The sequence below is a fragment of the Egretta garzetta genome, unplaced genomic scaffold (assembly GCF_000687185.1).
Source record: "Egretta garzetta isolate BGI_Z169 unplaced genomic scaffold, ASM68718v1 scaffold612, whole genome shotgun sequence".
In the NCBI taxonomy this organism is placed as follows: domain Eukaryota; kingdom Metazoa; phylum Chordata; class Aves; order Pelecaniformes; family Ardeidae; genus Egretta; species Egretta garzetta.
In genome coordinates, this window is record NW_009259030.1 from 1,691,877 (window position 1) to 1,697,613 (window position 5,737).

The 5,737-nt window shown below is 48.1% G+C and overlaps 1 protein-coding gene across 1 annotated transcript in view; it reads right to left on the reverse strand.

Moving 5' to 3' along the window:
* Positions 1-5,503, reverse strand: part of LARP1 (La ribonucleoprotein 1, translational regulator) — a 42,643-nt gene extending 37,140 nt beyond the window's left edge. Inside the window, exon 1 of the mRNA XM_035890279.1 lies at positions 5,436-5,503. The gene's annotated coding sequence lies outside the window, so the exon portion shown is untranslated. The remainder of the gene's footprint in view (positions 1-5,435) is intronic.
* Between the last annotated feature and the right edge of the window lie 234 nt (positions 5,504-5,737).

Genomic DNA, 5,737 nt, shown 5'->3' on the forward strand with positions numbered 1-5,737 from the left:
CCCTCCTGTCTTGCACAGTATTAGAACTGCCATCACCAAACCTATTTTCATCAAATGCCTCGTGCCAGTTTTCACTCCGCAGCTGTGGGACCTTCACGTGTGCATCCACTTCTTTCAGCCAAGCAATCCAGAGCAACCCTGAGCCGGGACCCTCCCCACAAAGAAGTCTGGTAGTTGATTTATTCGAGGCCAAATTCAGTTTCCATTTGTTCTGGTCACCAATTATTGTTGCCTAAATACACAAGTAGCTGCTTTAAGTTCTCACAGCACTGCACCAACTTCTTCGAAGCCTTTCTTTTACCTCTCCTCTGACCTGCTCAAGTTATGCAGCTGTATCATTTCCTACTAGATGTTCAGAATAACCCGTTATTTCAATGCAAGGAGAAAAGTCTCCCAACTCCCCTCAGAGATCACTAACAAGGACCCGGACCTGCAGAACGCATTTGGAACTGAAACCCAGTCTCAAGCAAACAAAGGGACAAATGTAGACCTGGCCATGCCAGAGACCACACATCCACACACAGTACTCAGAGCTTTACCCAGCCTCAGGAGATGACTTCTTGCCCATGCAAAGCTCCATCTAGATGGCATTACTACCGTGAGAGAGCCCAGCAGGTATCACCAAGGTTGCACCACCTCTTTCCCCAAGCTCCCTGTGTGCACAGCAAACCAGGGATTTGACAGAGCCAGCAGCGTGGCGGAGACTTAAGCCCTTCGTAGGAAGACAGCAAAGGTTCCAACACCAAACCAACCAGAAGATAAATAACCTTTTAAAGACCATAATATAAAAGCATATCATGGTTGGGAATGAACAGAGCTCACCACTTCCAAGTGGACTTATGGTAAGAGCAGAGCAAAAAGGCTTCCCAGCTCTCCCCATCGGTTATCTGCCAGGTCTACAGCAAGGCAACTGTACCTCTGTTTACCTGGTTCCTGAGACAGGAGCAGAGCTCCTCCGAGAGCTGCACCACCATAAAGGACACCACAGTCCTCTGGCAGCATTCAAGTGTATTTAAGTTTTCAAAAAGATGATTTTTTTTTTTTTTTTTTAAACCCTTACTGTTTGCAGCTATAGTAACTGTAAGGATTAAAACATCCAACCTGGTCTAGACAGCATGGCTTTCTACTAAAATTCCTTATTTAGCCAAACAAGCACTACCACTGAGGTGGTGTCAGAGATTCACTACAAAGTAGTTTCAAGTATGCAAAGAGCAACCTAGCTCTATCCAAGTCGGCATTTGGCGTTCCCCTGAGGACAATTTCACACTATTCAAGCACAACAAAAGGATCAGGCATCATAATTTGGGAGAGCAGAGCATTGCAGGCCCAGTGCCCCCATTCCCAGCCCTGCTTTTTGCACTCGATTTGTCTTCACGTCTGACCCAAGTCCGTCCTTCCGATGCCCGATCCGGTGATCCCAGATGCAATCCCAGTGCAAACCTCAATGGCACCACAGGCAATAAACAGCTTAAAAGAAGAGTTGTGAAGGTAAGGAGGTGGTTGGTGAGAATCCTCGAGTGACGCCTCAGTCCTGGCAATCTGGAACCGGAGGTCGCAGCAGAAGCAAGTGCCGAAGCCCAGCAACCAGGGCCAGTGAGTCAGCTCTCAGGAGCCGTGCCGCATTCCCCAGCTTTCCCGAAACAAACAGTGCAGAACAGGGCAAAGGTCCAGCACAAAGCTGAAGAGCAAAGGTATGTGGGGGAGGGAAAACACTAATCTTCACCGTTTTTTGGAGCAGTGAGTTCCAGTTACCCTCGTCCAATTACCTTGTCCTCCCCAACAAGACGGGAAGAGTTACTCAAACATGAGTCGTGGGACAAAACAGTATTTCAGAGAGGAAACCTGGGGCAGTGGAGGGGGGAGGACTCCTGCTGCGATAGCAGCTCTGTTGCAACAAACAGCCAGGAGAGCTCCACAATTACGTGCCACGACAGAGCGAGAATTGCCCAACGCTTTGGAAATAGGTGTGTGCAGCGCTACAGAGCTGGATACCCAAGCAAGCAGATGCGCGTGTCTACTCTGAACGCAAAGAAATGCCAAAGGTAAAATAAGCTTCCCATACATCTTATCTCCTGTACTGGAGGCTGGTTTCAAGGAAAGCCCTATGGGGAGTTAGTCAGCGAGGGGTGAGAAACTAATGAATCTTCCCTTGCCACCTCCTCAGTACCGGTAGCCAACCCAGCCTCTGCTCTGGCATAAAGCAACACGCGCTCTCTCTGAACAATAGTCAGCTAACCTCCGGTGCTTGCTGCTGGCAACTAAGGTGTGCCTTCTGGAAAGTACTGCTTATCCACCCAGCACATTTGGCAAACGGCAGGCAAGAAACTCTACTCAAGAAATTAAAACACCTCCTGTATCTCCACTAGGAAATACGCCGCTTTCTCCTGGCTGAGCGTTTGCAACCGGAATGAAAACCAGCATAAAAGTTAGCGTGGGCAAAGCTCGGCAATTGCAGTGCCAGTCATTAAAACCTGTGTGCTCTTACTTCCAAGATGTAAATGGCTTTAAAAATTAAGAAGTGCCAAATGCCTTGATGCAACATTTCTTGAAATAAATCCAGCAGGTTTTCAAAACGGGGCGCTGTTAACACCTGTCTGCACCAATGCTTGCATCAGCACCAGCCTTGGTGCAGGGCACAGCGGAGGAGAACGACATGTTCCAGAAGGTCGAGCTGTCTTAACTGCAAGCCACACTTCTCCTCTATAGAAGAATTTGAGAAAATACTTTGAATTTGGTTTATAGCCAACAGTGCAAAGCTGGTTTTGCCAGAAAAATGTTTCCTTCGCTACTGCAGACACACACGCTACCATCATGCCTTTGCCAGGGAGGCTGCTGGCTGCATTTATTTACATGATAAGAAGAGAATGTATAATAACGAGGGGACAGTCACATAGACCTGCTGCTAAGTCATTAGAGACTAAAAATGAGGCATCGTTACCAGCTCTGCCAGTGACCCCCACAAGCAATAAGCAGTGTCAAATACAAGCCTCGCCAGGCAGGACAGGACTGTGTGTTATCCCAGGACTGAAAAGGATCCCTCTCTGCTCTCTCGTACCCCGATTCTGAAACGCACACAAATAGAAACGTTAACATGCATCTTGCCAAGGCACCAGGGAAGATTTTCTGGTGTGCCACTCCAGCTGCGCCTCAGCCTCCGCTTAGAGCATCAGCAGTATCGCTGCTGTCTAACTCAATCTAATGGTTGTTCCACTCACTGCCATGCTGTTGTGCTTTTGGGAGGAGGGGTTAAGAAGCAAGGAGAGGCTATGCTTCAATAGTCCTCCTTCCTGAAAAAGCAGAAACATGTACTCAGACACCCTATTACAGACCTCACTGCCAACCTTGAGCATAAAAATGGTGCAGCAGGACACCAATTTCTGAAGAGAAATCCTAATCAGTCAAAAAAGGATGCTGTTCTTCAGTCCCTGTATCAGCCCCCCAACGCATTCAACTTGCCCAGCTGCAGCGAGTCAAACAGTTCAAAAAAGCAGAGGTGGTTTTGTTAAGCTCTTCCCTACCTGTATTCCAACACAGACAGCAGAAACTCACACAGATATTGAAGGTGGCTCTGTTTTCTCTGGCCAGAGCTCAATGCTTTGACTTTTATAAGCACTAGTTCCAACACAGGCCATTACAGAATGGGTGAACACCTAAGGAGCAGGTCTCGTCCATTAAATCTGCTCTACGGGTCTGTAATTAATATAATCATTATAAAAAATTAGGGCTTTCAAAGCCTGTAAAACAAGTCATAGAGGGATCCCTTTATCTTTACAGAGCTGTCCTCGCTGAGTTCCTCATTCTCCTCACTACCTCCGGCAGGATCAGGGCTGGAAACATTTAATAACTCCAGCACACGAGCACTGCTCTGGGAACACCACTGGATCAGGAGCCACGGTTTTCTAAGCTCGGCTGAAAAACCAGAAACATCCAGCAGTGACTTTCCAGAGTTGAAAAGCTCTCAATCCGCTTCAAGTGTATAAAGGAGTCACTTTCCTTAGGCAATCTCCTGGAGATCACCACAACATGACAACTCACCTCACCGGCACAGTCTTTCGCAAAAACTCATGCTCCAGATCTTTTCTGTAAGCATCTGCTGCCAAAAGAAAACCTCCATCCGAAGCACCGAAGGCATGAGAGGAGCCTGCAAAGGCTACAAGAAGGTAGTGGGCAGAGGGCTGCCAGGCAAGGTCAGCTGCCAGCCTGCCTCTCGTGGGAGTTCGCCAGCCGTGTTTATTTTACACGTTTTCTCTTCTGCTAACGAACAGGCAGCAAAAGAAACAATGCCCCAAGAGAGAAGAGCCAAGCAGCAGCGTCTGGGGCACTGCAGGAACCAGTTGCTGCTGCCAAGCGTCCCAAAATGCACCACTAGCCAATTCCATTATTTAAACACTTTTGGGAATACCAGGCCCAAGAAAATTCCAAGCATTGCAGCATTACTGCCTTACCCTGCCATAGGGTGGGCAAGCTACCGACATACCCTCTCCCCAAAAAAATAACCTCGGGAGTTGCAAGGCTCCCCTCCTTGTGTTGGGCAGACCGCCTCATGCCTGCTCACTCTGAGGAGTCACCCACCTTTGCAACAGGCCTGGTAACGAATCTGGACGCGTCTCAAACAGGAGCCTCAAAGAGGAACGTTCAGTCCTGCAGTTTTGCATCTTTTGGTTTATTTCTAGGCACTTTTACCCAAGAAGGCAGCGCGACAGAGCGCAGCTTTCACACAAAGAAGCGATGTGACCAGTTTTATGTCATAGCACAAGACGCAAATGTGGACGGCAACGCTGTCCTGGATTTCTTTAAGCTTTGCTTATGTTGGTGCATGCAATGGCAAACCACCAAACAATCTGAATACAGACTTTTACCTGGCACAATTAACTTCTCCTCTACTAATCCCCATTAAGATGACAGATTTCCAGGTGGAAATTGCAGAGCTGTCCATCTTCCGAAGATCAATACCTCTGATAAAGCATCACACTAGGCAGTAACAGTTCTTGTCACCCACCTTTGCAACAGGCCTGGTAACGAATCTGGACGCGTCTCAAACAGGAGCCTCAAGAGGAACGTTCAGTCCTGCAGTTTTGCATCTTTTGGTTTATTTCTAGGCACTTTTACCCAAGAAGGCAGCGCGACAGAGCGCAGCTTTCACACAAAGAAGCGATGTGACCAGTTTTATGTCATAGCACAAGACGCAAATGTGGACGGCAACGCTGTCCTGGATTTCTTTAAGCTTTGCTTATGTTGGTGCATGCAATGGCAAACCACCAAACAATCTGAATACAGACTTTTACCTGGCACAATTAACTTCTCCTCTACTAATCCCCATTAAGATGACAGATTTCCAGGTGGAAATTGCAGAGCTGTCCATCTTCCGAAGATCAATACCTCTGATAAAGCATCACACTAGGCAGTAACAGTTCTTGCAAAACACGAGCACATACGGCAATAAGGAATCTGATGCCATCTCTGGCAGTGCGATTTTAGAGGTAACAGAGGCAGGCCGGAAAAATGAAGAGTCTTTCCCCAACAAGACGCTCAGTGAAAACTTCTGTGTTTTCCTCTTAGCACTGACTCTCTTGAAGCAGGTATGAGCCATGCCCTCCTGGTAACAGCGGCACCTATCCCAGCCTCCGCAGAAACGGTGTTCTGCAATTCCAGCCTTTGCTGACGACAGCAGCGGGTTACAAACGCGATTTGGACAGCGTCGGGCCGCCGCCACCCCTGGGCGCCGCCCCCCCCCCTC